We start from the raw sequence: 20,024 nt of genomic DNA on the forward strand, positions 1-20,024 counted from the left end.
TATAATCTGCAGATAGCTACAGAACAACTTGGGGCTGCACATCCAGGCTACAAAATGTCAAAAATAACGACTGTTGCAGCGTAAAGTACAACTCGCCATTATCGAAACGTGTGAAAACGTAAAGCTTTTCTTGTAAGATAGGATTTCTGCACCACGGATTGCTTCTTGAACTAAAGGACAATGTTTAACAATCGCCCTCCCGCCCTTAACAAATTTTAACTCATGCATTCTCTCCTCCAATCTAGGGAAAGCCTGCATCTCAATCCTCTTGTTCCCATGAGTGAGATACAGCTGACACGATTTTCAGCATGTGTGTCTTTTTCCTCTTTTCTTTTTTTTTTTTTTTTTTTTTGCCCGCTCTGAACATGTGTTTTTCCGGAGGCAAAGAAAGGAAATAAGACTGTATCCCCCCCACCTCGCTTCCCTGTTTTCGTGAATATGGGCCACAGAAAGCCGTAAGAGGGCTGACTGCTCCGGTCCCGCCTGGGAACGGGGCTCCTCCAAGGGCGGACAGCAAAGGGCCACAGCCGAAGTCTCTCCCTCCCAGGGCGAAGGACTTTGTTTTTCCCTTCCCCTTTCTCCCCGCTCCGGGTGCCGAGGAGGAGGCTCCCGCGAGCGCTGCGCAGGGCTGCGAGCGGGGCGGCTGCCATTGTCCCTGCGGGCGGGGCGCCGAGCGGCCCCGCGCTCCGCCGAGCGCCAGCGGCCAGGGGCGGTGGCGGCCCCCGGACCGCGCCGCGCTGCCGCCCGCCCGGCCCGGCCTCCCCCCGCCCGCGGCCCGGCCGCTGCCGCCGTGCCCGGGGGCAGGGGGGAGTGACTTGTGCCTCCCCCTGCCTCCTCCCCGTCCAGCCCTCCTCTGGGTAGAAGGGGAGGAGGAGGAGGAGGAGGAGGGCGAGCGGTGGGAGGGTCTCCATTGAAATAAACAAGCAGGCAGTTATTAAAAAGGAACATGGCGGCCGCAGCCCCAGCTTCAGCTTCATCTTACAAAGCGAAGGTCAGCGCCGGCGGCAGCGGCGGGAGACGGCACTGACCCCGGTAACGGCTCCCGCACGGCCCCGGCGCGGCGGGGGGTGTGCCCGGGCCCCCCGCGCCTGCCCGGCCGCCCCGTGTGGCCGCGGCGAGGCGGCTTCCCCCGCGCCGGCGGCGGGGGGAGCGGGGCGGGGGCTGCGGCCCCTCCGTGGGGAGCAGAGGGACCGCGGGGCCGCCCCTTGCCGGGGCATCGTGCTCGCACCCCCGCGCCCGGCGGTCGGGGGTGGGCGCGCGGGGTTACTTCTCCGGGACGTCCCCCTGTTTCGGCGAAGGAGGGGGGGATAGGGCACCCCACCCTGCCGGGCCGAGGGGGCCGGTTTCCTGCTCCCAGGCCAGGCGGAGGTCGGGTGCCGCCTCTCCGCGCCCCTGGCTGGGGGGGAAAGTGCGAGGAACCGGGAAGGCGAGGGGCTGATCTGGGGGTCAGGGACTGCCCTGGCCGAGCTGGGGGAGGATGGGGCAGCGGGGTGCGATTTTGAAGGGACTGTTCAGGACGTTCCCCCTCACCCCCACCACGCAGCGATAGCGAAACTTGAGGGAGGGTCTCTCCCCGATGACAAAAGGGGTAATTTGGGGAGCAGAGCGACGCCGCCTCCCTTTCCCCGGCTGACAACGACTGGGTACGCAGCGGCGCGGGCCGCTCGGCGCTCCGTCCGCGGGGCCGGCGCCCCTTTCCGCGCCGGGCAGGGACCGCGCCGCCCGACGCCCTCTCCCCTTCCCCCTGCGCAGGGCGCCTCGCCGCCGCTCCGCGCTCTCAGGGGACGCGAGGGGAAGGAGGGGGCGAAGCGGGCAACTTCTCTAACTTTCTGCGCGGGGGTTGTGCCTGCCCGTGCGCGCCGCGCAGCGCCGGGCCGGGCCGAGCCGCGGGGGCGGGCGGCGGGGCGTCGCAGCTGCGTGCGAGCGCAGCCCGGGGCGCCCGGCCGCCGCCTCCCCGCGGCCCGGGGAGGGGTGGGGGCCCGGCCGCCGCAGTGCCGTGTGTCTGCGTGTGTGCGCGGGGCGGGGAGCGGCGGCAGGAGGAGGGGGAAGAGCGGAGCAGCCGGCCGGGCGCGGGGCCGGGGTCCCTGGGCGGCTGCCGCTCCTCTCCCTCCCGCTTCCCCGCAGCGGGCGGCGGCTGCAGGCGGGGCGCTCCGCGGCGAGCGGCGCCCCACCGTGAGGCGCGGGGGAGGGGTGCGGAGGTGCCCGCCGCCTCCGCGGAGGGCGGTGCGCGGCCCCTCCCCTCCCCTCCTCCGCGGGGGGCGGTGTGTGCGCCGCCGCGGGCACCGCGCGGCTCCCCGGCTGCGGGCCGAGGCGTAACCGGAGCCGCGTCCCTCGCCTGCCTCGCTGCCCCTCGGTCCTTCGGCGCCGCTTGGGCCTGAACGTTCCCCTCAGCTCGGGGACCGCACTCTGCTCTTGTCGGAGAGGGGCATTCAGGCCGTGTAGTTTGTGGGAAACCTGCCCGAGAGCTTGGCAGAAAAAGGTGGGGGAGAGGGAAATTAAAAAAAAAAAGGCCAAAAAAAAAAAAAAAAAAGGCAAGGAGGTTGCTGGTAGTCACTGGGAAGCCGTAATATCTGTATATCGTGATATATACTTAGTTTGAGTTAGCCTGTATACTTCGGTCTGAAGTGTGTGTATGTGGGACACTATAAATATACTTGTAATTTAGCTGGGAGAGTCTCCTTGTGAAAGGAGAACATCCTGCTTGTTCGATAATAATCAATTGGGTTTTTTTTTTGTTTTTTTGTCTCAGAGTGGTAAGAAGCAGGTGAATAGGCTTTAGAACTCAACCCATAATGTTTAAGTATAATTTGAGCTAAGCATATAGTGCCTGGCTATGGTAGTTACAGCAGAGCTCTATTGCCACTGTAAATAAGTAAGCATTTAAGACTGCCAGTCTTTGTACTTAAAGCATGTTTTAAGTTTTGTTCTGCCATTGTGGGTGAAGGCAGTCATTTGGATTTTATCCCTTTGGATTTTTTATGTACTGAACTATAAAAACAACCCCAGTCAGTTAATTTCCTGGCTCCTTATAACCCATTGGCAGTGTTGGGCCACCTGGTGGGCTGCTCTCATGGGGGAATCCTTTCGCAGCGCCCAAAGGGAGGGAGCTGCCGGTCCACTGTGTTGGATGCTCTCTGAGAAATGCCCATGCTGTATATAATTTTTAATGTCATATAGAAACTATTACGCCCCAAAGCAGATATCTTGTTTGCTTAAACAGAGCTTAGTGTGGATAGAAACTGGTTGTTTTTATCGCACTTGGTGTGGGTACTTGGTGCCTCCTACTTTTTTCCAGAAGACTTGTTTATGGCAGTAGTGGTGTCACAAATAGAATATACCAGGTTTGCACATATTTCCGTGTACAGATGTGTATGTAAGCACATATGGACACTCATGCATTTGTATTGCTTACTGTTGCATTTGTGGTAACAGCTTTTTGGGGATTGGACAAAGAAGTTGGCTCTGTTGTGTCATATGAGATAAGGAAAGTTGTATATTGCCCCCAGAAGGTTAATCCCTAAGTGTGAGAAGCTTAATGTTCATAGGACATCTTGGTTATCTGCAGTCTTGAAGAAAATACTTTGTCATGGACTCAACCTTCAAGAATATTGAGTTCAACTTTAAGAATAAAGATTCATCTTTTTTTAACATCACTCATTATTTTGAAGAATCACATAATTTTTAATAGGTTTTTATCTCGATGGGCATTATGCAATAAATGCATGTCAAACGTGCTGCAATCACCTCATCTTTTTAGTCACTGTACACTTTTATTTCACATAAAACCTGAAGATTTGTCAACTTTGTATTTTCTCAGGCTTGTGGTCTTTACTAGGGAGAGAATCCATGTCTGATGTGGTTCTTCAGTATCTGTGCAATGTCTGAAGGCACTTCTTTACTGAGGGTGTAAATTCCTCGTTGTGTGTCCTATTGGTGTCAATGCTGAATTTGAAACTCAAGATATTTGAATACTTTATTGCCATCAAGAAATGGTACTTTTGGAACCAGTTTAAGTTTTTTAACTGGAATCATGATATTTGAGAGAGAAAATAAAGGTTGTTTGTGGTGGAAACATTAGAAAATATAAGGGATTTATTCACATATAGTGTAGTGTATTGCATTAAACTGAGACTCTGAAGTAAAAATTAATTACTTAAGAATGTTTATATTTTTATAATAATTTAGGGTGTAGCTTGCTCATTAAAATGCTGAAAGGCTCTGTTGAAAGAGTCATGTAAACCGTCTGTAGTGTTGGCATTCCCAACTTTTCCCTCTGTCCTCCAAAAAACCAGTAAGAGCTAGCCCATCTGCAGGGAGCCCAGATTTTGCAGCAGGAAGAACAAAGTCAGTGAGCGAGCCAGCTGCTGCTACAATGCCCACTGTCTTCTGCTCCTTGCCTTTGTTGCTGATGTCACTGTCTCATTGGCAAAATCTGGGCTTCTGTGCTCAGCTGGAGTTTCTCTAACACCTGACACCAGAATTGCAGAGGCTTAAGAGGTCTAAGCCTTGAGGATGCTGTCAGTTCATTTGAAAGAAAAGACTAACCAAAGACTGCTACCAAATTTAAATATAAACGTAACTCTCTTTGTCTGCCGAGCACTAATAGATTGTGCATTGGAGAAAGGGAACACTGAACTAAAACTGCTCTTGCCATGTTCAGTTCTTTGTACATTTGCTGTGGCTGGCCTCTCTAAACAATGCAGTTTGCATGCGAGTAGGTATATTTAACAAATTCCACACATTTCTTCAGTATTCTGATAGGCATTAAAATGCTCAATATTCATTTACGTCCATGTTTGGCTTTAGAGGTCACAGGTTAAATGTGTTGTTACTGTATATACTCTGCTGTGTGACACAGCATTTTAAACTAAGAACAGAGTAATACTGATAATTACTTTATAGAAGGTATATAACAGCATTCATTCATCCACCCATTTTCTGCTGTTAGTTAACTTAGTTACAGACAGCTACTCTGGTAGGATCCCCTATTTTTATTTTTAAATGAGGTGAAGTTCACTGCACTGCTTTATTTTTGTTAGTTGTTAAAACATTCTTATACTTCTGGCAGCAGATAATGACAAATTCTTCAATGTAATGCTCGGAGCAAGGGAGGCGGAGAGGGAGAAACAGGGAGAGAGAGAGGAGGGGAAAAACCCTCCTGAGCATATGGAGACATCCAGAAAAAGATGTGCATCGTCAGCTGTGATTCCATTGTGTGCTTGCAGACAGGATCTGAGCTCTTCTTCTCTTGGGAATTTAAACCTTACAGAAGTATTCTTTGGCTTTTACTCGTCAGGATAATGGAGCTTAGATAACATATATTTCATGTATTTATTATAGATAATATTTTGATAATGTTTTATGATTTCAGGGAATAAAATACAGTTTCCAGGACTCCTGCTCTATGTTGGAATAGCATTTTAAACAGTCATATGTATTGCTGAAATGGCAACTTAGAGTAGTAAGAATAATTTCTAATATTACATCAGTGGTTACATATTACAAAGGCATCTTACCAGTTCTACAATTAGTAGTTTGTCAGCAGTATTTACATTATGCAAACACTCCCTATTTTAATGATTCAGTAGCTCAGCCTTTTCAAAACCTACCAAGTAGAAATCTGACATGAAAAATGACAGGTTGTATAGTTTCATCAATTTAGGATACAGAATTAAAAAAAAAAAAAAAAAAGGTAAAAACCCAGGGTACTTTTTAGACAGTTTTAAGACAAAGCAATATTGTCAGTGTTGTGAATATTCAGAAATAGCATTTGTATAATGGAAAAATGAGTGGAAGAAATTAATTTTCTTTCATTCAGTCCTGAATTTACCTATTACCTAGAAGAGCCTTTCCTCTCATGAGCATCTGGAATATTTTTGCCGATTTTATACAATTATTTTGAGTTGATGAATAGTTTGAAAAATAGATCTTGAATGTGGTGGATTTGCTGCACTGTGTTTTGTAACTGTTTATGATTTTTCAATCTTTTTCTGTGGAAATTGCACGTTATTCAAATTAAAGACTAATGGAAATTTTATTTAAGAGTTTTATGGATATATAATGGAAACAATTCCTATGGAAAATGTATCGTCATCAGAGTGCTTGACATCTTGAAGTTTGAAATTAGTTCATTAATTTAAGTGTCTGAAGCTATACCGCAGAATATTAACAATATGCACATTTTTTTTCTTCTGCAGCTTCATCATTATGCTATTCCAAGTCTTGCATTTCCTTAAATGGCTTCCATAACAATCTCCCATTAATACAGTTACTGACAGATATTTTTCCTTTGCTCTCATTTTAGCAGTTTCAACTGATAGTAAATCTCACTCTTTCTGTGAGTGTGCTCCCATTACTTAGATATTAAGAAGCTTCTTTGGAATGTGTATTTGTTTTTTGCAGCTAAGATGCAATGTCCTCAGTAAATCCTATTTACATTTTTCTCTTTGTTTTTAAACTTCAAGAAGTTATTTTCTCTATGGAAAGGAAAACTTGTATTTTGCTAGAATTGTCCCCATTACATGGAAACCTTTATTGGATTAATGAAAGGGAAGAGAGTATAGGCAACAAATTAATTAAAATATCTACTGACTGTGTTGATTTGTCCATAAATCTTAAGTAGTATGGATCACATGAGTTTCTATGAGGGGACGTAGTGAGAACATATATCTGCTGTAGTGTTGACTGAGAGTTGCTATTTTGATGCTTTTTTAGTGAGCTGTGTAAGACATATTGTTGCTCTTGGGTAGGATTTATAGTGGGCATATCACAATTGGCTGCTTTATTGGCTGCCTCGGTGGAGAAGCATGGGACTGAAGAATAGGCATGGAAAGTGAAAGAACATTTTGCTTGTTAAGTCAGAATTATTATAGAATTTTACTCTTACTCTGCCTATGCTGTAATTCATCTGTGTGTGAACAGATTTAGTTTTTCATTGCTGTCAGTATTGATCTCTAATGAGCCTGGCCCATGGATTTTGAAGAAAATCACTCCAATTAAAAACAATGCAGTTTGTCACCTATTTGTACCTCATGGATTATGTAGGAGATACTAAACTGCATTTAAAAATAAAACTTCTTGAGAATAGAGGAAAGTCTGCCTATTAATAAATTTGAGAATGTATGCTGACACTTTTATTACACTTATTTTTATGAACTTAAAAATTCATCATATCCCTGTGTGATGCAATTTGAAATTAATTAAAGAACCCAAAAACCCCAAAGCACCCTAAACCCTGTGAAAACCCAAGGTCATAAGTTTTAATACTTGTGAATCTGAGAGTTCCAGTATCATCTAGGCTGCAGTGGAGATTATTTTTCTTCATTCTGCTTACACCATGCTTTGAGTTCACAAAGTAGCTCTTCAGCCCTTTCTCTTTACTCTTCCAAAATTGCTGTCAGGACTTGCTGACCAAGTACTTATATATTCTGAGAAATACGTGTGATTATTGTCAACTCATTTCACTTGCTAGTCTCTCTCAGTTTTATACCTTGGTCTCCAGATACATGAACAATGTCCTCATCATGTTCTATCTGTTTTCTGAATTAGATTCTTTGTGGAGAAATACTGAGTGTATAGAAATAAATAAATAAATTTCAGTTTTCAATTGTATTCTCAAGGAGAAAAGCTCTTCATCCAGTCTAAATCTTAGTATTTTTTCCAAAATTAAAATTTACAGCTAGAAATGTACTATTTTCTTTAAATGAGTCCAGAAGGGTTGTTGTTATCTGGGTTGCAAAAAAAAAAAAAAATGTTGATACTTTACAGGCTATAAAATGTAGCTCTAATAGCATAGTTTAAAGGTTTTTTTGTTTTAATTGCTTGCCAATTTTTGCTGGCATTTGCAGTGCAAACATACTTTTGCTTGTTTTGCTGGATTTTTTTAAGCGTTACTTTGAAACAAAGATACTGAATTTTTCATGAAGCCTCAAAATATTTTTTGCTACACTTCTGTGTGAAGCTAGTGATAACTGCATGATGGTGAGATCATTTGTGGCTCCTTTTCTTCTTAGTTTAGGAATGATGGAACCTGAAGACAATGTAGATGAGAAAAGCCTCACTAAATTCGTGCTCACTAAGCTTGCATGCTGAGGATGACCTCTTCCAAGTATGCCTGAAAGTGGAAGTTCCCACTCCTTTTCAGCTTAACTGTAGTTTGCAGCATTGATGTTATGTGTTTTGTTCACAGTGAAGTTTTTATGGACCATGGAGGTAAATGCACCTTAGGTATCTGGAATAGAGACCAGAAGGGAAAGAAATGACTGTGCACAAATGGAAAATAAAGATGTAAAGTGTTCCGAAGTTAGAAGACAGTGTGTTATTCTGTTCCATATCAATTGTTTTTAGTTGAGGTTTTTTGACCTTTAAAACAGTCTTCTTTTACTCTTTGTGGGATGTAGGATTGGATGATGGTGTTGGAAAATGGCAGGTGTGGCTGTGGTGCATTCCATTTTTGTATCATAGGTAATGTTGATAATTTGTGTATTGTTTGAGGCAGTGACCTGCTCTTCATGTGGGCCATTGTGTACCACTGTTAACAGAGTTATGCCATGGTGAGACCTGGCTTCTTGCAAGAGTAGTTCCCTTGAGTTCTGAGGACCGTCCCCAGAACCTCCTGATTCCTGTGGGTTGGGTGTAAATTTGTACAGGCTTAGGTGATAGTTGGCTTGCTTTTTCTTCAGCCTCCAAAATGGGCTTGAGAAGGCAAGGCAAAGGACTAACACATAATTTCCTTGTCCATAACTTCATGTTCATCACTTATTTTCTTCACTGATGGTTTAGTTTGGTTAGAGAAATGTATCAGAAATATACTAGATAATACATCTATTCAGGTATATGAGCCTGTTGCTAGTTGCTCTATAATTCAAGAGGGTTTTTTGGGAAGAGAGGTCTTATTAGTCATGTTTTTGTGTTTCGAAGGTAGTGCTTCTATTGTGAAGCTATAATGCATTGTCTTTGTTTTCAGACAATATTATTGTTAAACGTTTTATGAATAGAAGAATGAAAATCAGCAAAGCTTGTCCTTTCCAGTGGGGCCTTGTGGACACTACTGTGATGGTCAGGAGCCACATGATTTGTGTACAGACTCCTTGAGCGGCTTTATTGGAGGCCTCAGAGACCAGGAGGTGGGATGCAAAAATAGCAGGAAAATAAAAGTGAGCAGTCACCTTAGTTGTCAAGAAATAAACTGGTAGTAGAGTACTCATTCACTGGTGCCCAGCAGGTAAAAGACAGGAGGTGAGTGGGAAATGCTCCTGTTTGCACAGGCAGTGTCCTGTTCACTGCCCCTCAGGGGAAAGGTCTCCCCACTGTGAGCCGGGGCTGCAGCCCCCATGTGCTGCTGAGACTGTGGCTTCTCTTTGATGTCTCTCTGAGCTGCCAAAAGATCTAGCAGCTTACTTAACATTTTATTCCAAGACAGGATGATTTTTTTTCTGTCAACAAGGACCCACTCAAAGCCCTAAGTTCGTGATGCACAGAGCTTGTGTGCTTTTTGGACATTCCTGAGGAAATAATGTAGGCTTATCTTCTGTGTGTATATTTTATATAAGAACACTTCTTTGTTAGTGGTGCCCCTAAATAGTCTGTTACTGTAGTGGTATCCTGTCTGTGACTGAAAGAACTTGTGCAGAGTTTGTTTGAAGAAGGTTTCTGTAAGACAGCAGAAATGGCAAAGAAAGGGGTTGATTCTGAATTCTGCTACTCTTGAAGCATAATTAGTGTATGGTGGTTTGTTTTTGTTTTTTTTTTTTTTGCTGATGACTCTTGTCTTTCCGTTTTATTTGTGTTCTCATTTGCTTTAAGTTCTGCCTTTTTGTTTGTCAGAATAGGAATGTAGAAAACTCTTCTTTGGTGGTTTGCTTGGATATATTTGTCATAAAGTGCTCTTTGACCTACAAACAGAAATTCAGGTATAATATTTATATGGGCAGTGGCACACTCCTCCTCCCTTGAAGGAATTATTTTGCTGTGCAATGTATGGCCTCTGTTCTATGGACTCTTAACTGCTTTATTGGACTCCATATGAGTGAAAGGCTTTCTGTTCACTGATGCTTGTCACTTGGGTCAGGAGTATTGTAAGTGGAGGCTGAGAGAAAAAACATGCTTCTGTACATGCAACTTATAGTAATGGTTGAAAGAACACCAGTTTCTCCTTTTTAGAGATTTGAAACTAATGTGCTGTCAAATCAAGCAGTCAACCAAAAAAGGAACCAAGCATTTTCAGAGTTCTCACAGATTCTTTAGTGAAAATAGAGGCTGTGTACTGTATAAGTTAATGTAAACATTTTAGCTGCTATCACTATGAATTTGCAGTAGGCAGCAGGTAGAAAGGAAGTTGTGTGACTGGAGTGATTGTGCAACTGGAAGGGGGTTGTAGTTATGTCTGGAAAAGCAGATAACGCTCCACAAAGTTTGTGTTTCCCTCCTTGTGTTTTGCTTAAGACAGTAATGTGCTAAACATCATATTTTTGTTCTTCTATACCCATCTCCAAAAAAAAAAAAAAGACTAATATTTTTCTCTCAAATTTGTTCCTAGCATACTTGAGATGTGTCTGAGTAGTGAGGCCCCCTGCATACAGAGCCCCTAGAAATCATTGTCTGCATCGCTGAGTCTTGGTGAGTTGTCTATATCCTATTGCATTTAATTGGATTGTGTTGCAGTTTTGTGTTCTTCAGTGGGGGAGTTGGATGTGAGATGTCTTAAATTGATTGTGTGGATACAGCAGAACAAACCTTGGTTTTAAGTAACATGGGATACTGTACACTGAGTGGAAAGACTAACATTTTAGAAACTTTGAAAATAATGGTGACACTGGTTATGAGAGTAGAGGGTCCTTGCTTTGGTGCCAGGAGCAGGAATGTGACTTTCTGCTGAGAAAGAATATCACATGTTGATCCCTTCAGCCTTTCTTGTTAGGTTTGTTTGATATTTTATACTGTAACTAAGGAATTGACATTTTTCAGATGTGCTGATTATGGTCTGCCTTATGGCAAAGGTTGAATATGAAATAATACGAGCTTTTCCATCCAACTCTGTGCACTAATAAATTACTTAAATTGAGGGATGAAATTGGTATAATGACACTGATGACTTAAACTGCTTGTTGCTCAAGAATTACTGTCTTACGACTCCATCAGGCAGTGCTGTGCCTGTTTAACTCTGCTCTCAAGAAGGGATAATACCACTGAGAATTAGAAAAAGAGACCCCTGCGGATTGTTTAAATGCAGACTAATAATAGTTTGGTAGTGCAGTGAAAGAAAGTAGAATATAAATACTGTGGGTTTATTTTAGGTATGTTTGATATATCAATATATTCACTTGGTATAAATCTTTTACAACAAATATGCATTTGAGATTTTATGTGAGAACCTTTTCAGTGTACTCATGAATAAATGTTGTCTTTTAACACATAGAGTGACTTATTAAGGTCAGAAATATGTATTTTTGAGGCTTGCACACTAAATATAGAGGTGGGAAATGAGCCTGCTGAAAGAGGTTTTAGTTGTTTGGGGGATGACTGTTTATGAAATGCCAACCAAATATGGGTAAAATTATGTAAGCCCACATCAAGTTTCATTTCCTCTTTTGTTAATTATGTTCAGCATTTTTTGCAAACTAACAATGCTTTTATTTAAACTTTACTAATTTTCTAGCATCAGTGTATGAGAAAACAGGTTAAGCAGTTTTTCAGTGCTTTTTTCTGTCTTTTCCTTTTTCGGTTCGGATAAAACACTCTGGAGTTCATTCTATTCAATGTAGTTTATAATTCTAGTTAATAATTTGTTTTTGTTTTATATTAATTTGAAAATGCTTAGCCACAGAGATGTTATTACTTATTTACACTTATTACTTACACTATATTGGTTACTATTTATTTACACTACTTACCTGGACTGCATAATCATCATGTAATTGTGGAGGTCTTCTCAATAATGATCTGCTTTTGTAATCATTTAAGCAAGTTGTTTTAAAAAATGCCAATACTCTTAAAATATTGTTTTCCTAGTGAATAGCACTCAGAATGAGTTAGGTGTGTGTAATAAAGAGAAAAATATCACTGCCAGGATTCTCTATAGAGAACATGAAATTTTCTTGTCAGGTTGATCGTATGTTTGTTTTCAGTTGTCTCAATTTCAATTTTCGATAAAAAACCCAAATGCATTAGGGAAATATGAAAATAAAAAGCAATTTCCATATAATTACTTGGGTTTTTTTCCTAATTAATTTATGTGGAGGGAAAAAACCAACCTGTCTTTTCCTTAGTATTGCTACATTCTGCACCAAAACTATAGATTTGGTTGATACAGTGATAGAAAATAATCTCGTAACTTCACACATGCTGACCAAAACACAGTTTCTGTGTTTAGGAAGTTCAAAACCTTTAATAAGTGCAATTATTACATGAATATTTGTATATGAAGTCTAAGGTGATGACATTGAGGAATAAACCACTGTAAAAAAATGGGTGTCATGAAAGGATTTATAGGGCAAGGATGAAGCAGAGAGGTAGTTTTCACTCAAAATATTCTTCTGCTTTATAGTGTGTGGTTATATCTGTGTTCCTATTATAGACATTTCAGCAAAAGTAGGTTCCATAAGCCAAAGAATAGTTTAAAATTTTGGTTCCATTGAATCCTTGGAAATCTTTCTGTTGAGTTTTGAGTGTCCTGGGCTTCAGTCCTGTTATTTGACATACTTACATGGTCACCTTCTCTGCAAGATCAAAGAGCTGTAGCTGTTTATTTTAACCAGTACACCCATCTGAAATTATACTAGGGTTGGAAGGATATATCAGTTGGAGTGTCATTTAAGAATTCTGGCCCTTGGCTTTTGACTAGCATTGCTTGTGGAATTATAAATGTTGGTTTTGACTGTATGTTGTGAGACTGCACTACGACTCTGACTGAAGTTGTGCACATTCTACCACTGGATCAAGTTTTTTGGAAAATGAACCTACTAGTTAAAGCTTATTTGGTCTATTTTTCATGTTACTTGAGGTAGTGGGTAGCAGCTGCTGTGTGTTCACAAAAAAGGGGATGCAATTAGAATGATGACAAGTTTAGACTTGCAAAAAACCCAAACAGATACAAAATCTGTTTTAATTTCCAGTCTAAAAGCTACCAGTCTGAAAGCATTTTTTTACCTCTCTCTCCTTTTTTCATGAAGTGGTTTGCTTTGTAAGGAATATTTCTCAGCAAAAAGAACATAGATTAGAGAAATCTCAGTTTTCTGTCACTCTTGATCTGGAGAGTCTGTTTCCACCTAACTTTGTAGTGATTTCATTGTCGTTTGTGTTGTAGTTAGTGTCAAGTGTGATAGAAAATATTTGTGTGTCTTTTCATTCTGAGTTATAGTGCTTGTTGTTTACAGCTGTAGTAGATACAGAAAATTCTGACAAATGTCTCATTTTTGACTGTGTTCTCCTAATACATGTTTGTGTAAAGGGAATGCTGTTAGAAAATAAAGTGCAATACAGAAAATAAAACTGCCTTGTATCGAAACAAGTTTTAAGAGCCTTGGGTATTAATTTAAGGATGCAAATGAGGAACTTACAGTAGATTCCAAGTATCAAACCTGAATAAGGCTAGCTTCTGTGAACTTGCAAAGCAGGGCTGGAATGGTGCTTTCCTAGAACCCTGGAGTCAGTTCAGAGCACTCTAATTCCCACAGAAGCTGTGTTTCTGAAAGAGCTGAAATAAAACATTGGTATGTGTAATCTTTAATGAACCTGGTCTTCTCTGTGAAGGATACTTAATCTACTTTGAATTGTTTTGTGATAAATAAAGGGAATGTGTTTTCATTGCTAGACCTCAAAACTGGGGAGTTGTGTCTTGCATGAAATGTGATAAGACTATTCTGTGTTCAGTCACTGCTGTTCAGTAGTGACATTAGTTAACATGAATTGCCTATGAAGATGCTTGTAAAATGGATGCTTGATTATGGTGAATTTAATGTAATCAGTGTTAAAATGATACTCCTAATCTGAGAGTGAAGTTCTGTGTGGGTGGTACGATGAGAACTGAGGTATTAGGAAATGAGCGTCTATTGAGATTTATACAATTGCCCCCTAAAAGCTTTTTTCCCCTAAAATTGGAACTGGGAGTTTATGAAAAACATTTTTTTTGTGGAAAAGTTGAAATTTACACAAATGTAGTATATTGCATTTCTTTCCTTTAAATTTTATGAAAATCTAGAGTACTGTAGAGAGAAATCTTATGCTTGCAACTAGCAGAACTAGATTTGTTAGTAATGAAAGTACTTTAAAGTAGTTTCGTAGTTTTGAGGCCACAATGTTCAAATTCATTGTAAAGCTGGATTAAACTATTCTTATATATGTAAAACTCATTAACTACTGTAAACGGATTTAAATGGAGTGCTCTGTCAGTGAACTTTTTACTGCATTGATGGAACCAAACTTAATATATATCCAGGACTGTTGAAAATGCTCATTCAATTGATTGAAGCTTGCCTTTTGTATGTAGTTATATCCTGGAAGATTATTTTGAACATTGCAGTTTCAGTGAGATAAATAAAAAATATTTAGGAAATGGGATTGCTAACTTGATTTTATTCACTTCTTAAATATTGGTTTTGACTTTGTAATGGACTTTGCTAAGATTTTTCATTTCTTACCTTGATAGGAACCTTTTTATATGGACAAAGTTATACTGCATTAGCATTAGCAGAAGAAATAGCTGTCATTATCATCTGTGGAAAATCAATGTATATTTTATATATAGATTGATGACATTGTATCACCAGTATTGGAGCCTCAGAATTCTAGAGGGGTCAAGAACAGGACAACTGAGCACTTGCATCATCAAAGAAGATGAGATGCATTTACTTGGGCAGATTTTCCTCTGGGCCTGCCTTTAGTCCCTGAATTGGGAAGAGTGAAATATTTACATGGCTTGGCTCTTGACAGTAAATAGTATTAATTAAATACAGGGCTTGGAAATGGTACTGGTATTTCAGATGAAGGCCAGTAGATTTTGCCTTGGCTTTCTGGAAATTGAATTCCAGTAGTCTGTTTATTTGACAGCATTATAGTACAATGCTTTGCGGTTCATGGATATTTGTGTACATTAAAGTGGGTGAATTTTTCTAATACCACAATGTGGGGATGTTAGGCTCAGAAGACTTATCTGCTGTAATGGTAAGGAAATTTGTAGATGATTATAATATAAAGTCTTGTACAATGTGTTTCTCTCTCATTAATTTGCTTTTGTATTAACTGGACTGCCAAGAAATTACAGGTTTTCTTTTTAAAACAAACTTTGGATGTTGAAAAATTCAGATGAAAGGTCCTAGATAAATCACAGAAGTTCAGTATTATGAAAATGATTTAGAAATATTGGTGAGTATTATAGTATCATTGTGCAGGGCTCGAACTATTCAAGTATGTTACAGAAACCTCCTCTAGTCATCTCACCACAACCAAAAAAAGGGTACTGGCGCTTTTCTGTACACAGCATTTGTTACAGTATGTGTGTAAATGTGTTGCTAAAACTTTATTTTCAACTGTGGCCATGATAAATTAAGAATATGCTCTGTTCTCCTGTTCCAACATCTGTTTTTATGGTCCAGATTCTTGCCTTTTTTTCATTATCAGTACTTTCTTCCTTCAATAATCCCAAATCAATAAACTACAGAATTCTCTGTATACCAAACTCTGTATCTTTCAAAATGACAGCAATGGGCAAACTAGGAATATTTAAAATTAGAATTGAGAAAAGAATTAGTTTTATAGTAGGTATTGCAATTTGGATTTTCCTTGAGGGAAGCTGTGGTAGTGTCAGGAGGAATTAAAATGTTTCCATTCACATTTTTTTCAGCATGTTTTTCTTAGCTTGTATTTGAATGTTCTCACTTAAAGTTTAAAACATTATCCGTATGAGTAACACATAGAATTGGAGATCCCTTTTTGCCTTAAATTCTTTTGTCCTTCAATCTCTAGGTACCTATTCTACTGCTTTAAGAGAGTGAGACATACCCTACATTTCTTTCTTCTGGTTGTGAGCTTGAAACTACTGTGTGGTGACACAGTTTATAATAGTATTTTAAAATGGGATAAAACCATCAACATTTCTCTAAAAGTAGGTGGCCAACACATGAAATTTCACTTGGGTTAATTTTTATGGCCTTTCAGTTTTCAGTTGTGGTTTTTTGCTTGGCTTCTCTTCACAGATCCTGGTTAACTGTGTTTTTATTGCTTAGTCCTGCTGAACAGACCCATGTAAAACTTTTTCTGTCTTGAGTTACAGTATGTAACTTCCAGAATGTATCCTGTGGTGGAATAGGGTTTATCTGCAGCTGATGGTACATGGGGCTTGATGCATGACTACTAATGTTTAAAATATTCCTTGTCCCTGACTGTGATTTTAATCTTTCCTTCCTCGTGGGTTTACTCTTTTGTCAGTATCCAAGTTCTAGGCTCTTGATCAGCTATATTGGGTTTGCATGGCCAAGCTTTCGTAACAGGTAGATTCTTTGAGAAGCTTCCTCCTTGTCTGGCAGTGAGTATGCTCAGTGAGTTACTGGCACTTATGCCAGTAACCCCTGGCAGTGCCAAAGACAGACCTGCTGCTGGTCAAGGCTGGGCCAGTTAGAAGCAGTGGTAACACCTCTGAGCTAACGTTTAAGAAGAGGGAAAAAAAAGTCCTTGGACAGTTGTAATTGCGGGCAGAGAAGAGCAGGGTGGGAATGTGTGAGAGGAACAAGTGTGCACACAGCAAGGTCAGTGCAGAAGGAGGGGCAGGAGGTGCTCCAGACACCAGAGCTGGGATTCCTCTGGATCCCGTGGTGATGGCCATGGTGAAACAGCTGTGCCCCTGCAGCTCATGGAGATCCATGGGGATGCAGAGATCTGCCTGCAGCCTGTGGAGAACCCTCACACTGGATCAGGTGGGTGCCTGAGAGGAGACTGTAACCCTGTGGGATGTCCATGCTGAAGCAGGGTCCTGGCAGGGACCTGCAGACCTATGGAGAGAGGAGCACATGCTAGAGCAGGTTTTTAGTAGAACCTGTGATCCTGTGGAGGACCTACAGGAGAACAACCTGTCCTTGAAGGACTGCACCCCATGGAAGAGTGACCTAAACTGAAGCAGTTTGGGGAAGACTGTTGCCCAAGGGATGGACTCATTGCAGCAATTTGTAGAAAACTGTTGCTCCTGAGATGGAGTCGCTTTAGAGGAGTTCTTAGAGAACTGTCTCCCATGGGAGGGACCCCATTTTGGAGAAGGGGAAGGACTCCACTTCCGAAATAGTGGCAGAGACAACAGGCGATGACCTGACCATAACCCCCATTCTGTCTCTTCCTGCACTGATGGGGGAGAAGGCAGAGCTGGCAAGGAAGGAAGGGGGAGGGGAAGGTGTTTTTAAAGTTTTATTTTACTTCTCATGATCTTTCTCTGATTTTGTTAGCAATAAATTTAGTTAATGTCTCTGATTCTAACCTGTTTTGCCTGTGATGGTGTTTAGTGGGTGATCCTTCCCAGTCCTCATCTCAACTCATGAACTTGTTGTTATACTTTCTTTCCCCTGTCCATCTGCAGAAAGGAGAGAGATCTTGGGTGGGTGTCTGGCATCCAACCATGGTCAGCCCACTACATCAACATTGAAATATTTGAGGAACCAATACCAGTGATACAAATTGTATAACGCTATTGTTGCCACACTTAAAACATATTCGATACAAATCTACAGAAGCCAAAAAAACCCCAAACCCAAACTACCCCAAACCAGGCCATCTTATATGAAATTATTACCTGCTATTCCACCACTGTCACACCCCAACCATGCAACCACCACTACTGTACACCACAGGCTATGTGCCACAACCTAAATGGTTAAATAGATTTGTTCTATTAATTTTCAGCCTTAGTTGGTTAGTGCCAAATGTGCTCTGTGTATAGCACATATGTGTCACAATAGTATGTATTTATTTTTGAATACAGGCATGGAACCATGCATGTGGTGCTCTGATCGTGTTTTAGGTATTGTGGGCACTTAAAGGGGAAAAAACCCTAGCAGCTGCTGAACTTGATTCCAGTAACAGTAGTTATCAAAGTTGCATCTTACTCGTCCTCTTACTTGCTTCATCACTCGGTTTCTGAGCTATTTCCTTCTGCCCCCAGCTTCCAGGAAAACTGTTTTGTGGTCTTCTGATACAATCTTGTAAAGCTTTGGGATAGTCGCATGTTTTGTGTCGGGACAACTTGATCCATGATTGTGAGACTCTTTCTAGAGAGTTTAACTTGTGTGTGTGTGTATTTTGAGGGGGACTTGCTTAGTGAAAATTTATTTTTGGCTAGCATAAAGCTGTTAATGAGTTGGCTGGAATTTCATAAGTAGCTTCATTGAGGAAGGGGGTGAAAGTCCCTGCTAATCAGAAATGCTGTAATGGCTCACTTAGGAAATTCTGAAATAAAGTTTTGGATTTCAAGACTAGAGTCACAGCAAGACTCAGCAGTCAGTAAGCCACAGGAAAGCCACCTGCGTGCTATGGGTACAGCTCTGAGCGGGAGCTGCTGCAGGGTGCAAGGAGAGGCCTCTTGCAGGGCGACCATCTCAGCGGCACAGCCTGTGCCCTGGGAACAGGGACAGCTGATGGGTCAGATGGCTCCCTGCTTCCTGGCCTCTGGTCTCACTCCCGGGCTGCTCCTGGGACCAGGGTGGCCCTGCCTCTCCCCAGTGTGCCAAGCTGGGGGCGGGCAGGTCGCCAGTGTTTTACAGCTGTGGCCCAGAGCGTCACCTGCTTCAGCCGGGGTGACTGCAGGGGCTGTGCCTGCCAGAGCCCCAGCAGGCCGGGCACTGCGCTCCACCCGTCTTTGCTGGAGCAGGGAGAGGCTGGAGGGCAGATTGCAGCAGTCCTCCGCCTTCTGAGCACTGGGATCTGGGTGCACAACAACACGGAGGAGGGAATTGCGCTGCTCCTGATTCAGGGCAGAGTTTGCTTTTGGGTCTCCTTCCTCTCAGGAGATGGCTGCTTTCTCCGGGCTGCTCAGTGTTTCTGAGCAGAGCTTTGCTGCCTCTGGCAGCCTTTTTACTGGTGTGTAAATACTTTGTCAGAGAACTGATTTTCCTACACTGGAGGTGAGCATCCTATCTGTTTCATGTGCCCTACAGTAAAGGGCAGTTGCTCCTTCTCGTGCCTACTTCTATAGATGTAATTTATTTATCTGCTACCCATAAGGTTTTCTTCTCGGAGAAGGTACTGCAAAGGAAGCTAAGGTATACATTCACAGATATATTTAGCAATTACATCCCCTTGTGGATGTTCTTAATGCTTTGAATAGCTTACCCTACTTTGACATGAAGTAAGCTGTCTGAAACAAGGGCATTTTTTCCTGGTGAATTGACTATTTGCACAACTTGTAACAGTTTTAAAATATGTGTTTTTCCTGTTCAGTGGCTGAAATAAAAAAATCATTGTAGGCACAGCTCTGCTCCTTGTATCAGATGTATGATTGTTCATAATTAAATGGATGCATTTGACTACAAAGATGTAATACAATTAAAGTTTCACATGGTTGCCACTGCATATGGCATCTTTTCTTTCCAAATCTGTTGCTAAGGTCAGTGTGAGGTATTTTCTTGTGTAAAACTGATGAATTTTTGAAAACCTGAAAAGATCAAAATGAGACCTATTTAGATATCTCAGAGCAACTGAGAAGTAAAAATGTGAACTATGTATAAAGTGGCCAGCAGTGGTAGAATTGAACTCTTAAAAATTTAAACCCACTAGGGAGTACTTTGTGTTATTGTGGGAAGGGCCATAAGCTTTAACTTCTCTTGCTGTTGACATGATTTGGAGACTGTTCTTACTGTTCTGATTTTGTGGAAATATTGCTGTATAAGCATAGTGGTAACTTCTTCATAAATGAGCTGTACTCAATTCTGTTACACTTGTGTAAATAATTTCATCTCAAGTTGTATTGCGGAAGCTGAGAAAGGACGACTGTGACCCTGCCCTTAGAATTTCCTCAGGGGAGTAGGGACTTTTTTTAAGAGATGAGATTC

At 41.9% G+C, this 20,024-nt stretch overlaps 1 protein-coding gene across 5 annotated transcripts in view; it reads left to right on the forward strand.

Moving 5' to 3' along the window:
• The first annotated feature begins 893 nt into the window (after positions 1 to 893).
• Positions 894 to 20,024, forward strand: part of NCOA2 (nuclear receptor coactivator 2) — a 186,960-nt gene continuing 167,829 nt past the window's right edge. For 2 of the 5 annotated variants that reach the window (XM_041464376.1, XM_041464375.1), the window contains exons 1-2: positions 942 to 1,032; positions 10,538 to 10,617. The gene's annotated coding sequence lies outside the window, so the exon portion shown is untranslated. Of the gene's footprint in view, positions 1,033 to 10,537; positions 10,618 to 20,024 lie in introns of all 5 variants that reach the window. The other 3 variants (XM_041464373.1, XM_041464374.1, XM_041464377.1) reach the window with 3 other exon arrangements.

This window comes from Pyrgilauda ruficollis, unplaced genomic scaffold (assembly GCF_017590135.1).
Source record: "Pyrgilauda ruficollis isolate IOZ18807 unplaced genomic scaffold, ASM1759013v1 scaffold18, whole genome shotgun sequence".
Classification (NCBI taxonomy): Eukaryota; Metazoa; Chordata; class Aves; order Passeriformes; family Passeridae; genus Pyrgilauda; species Pyrgilauda ruficollis.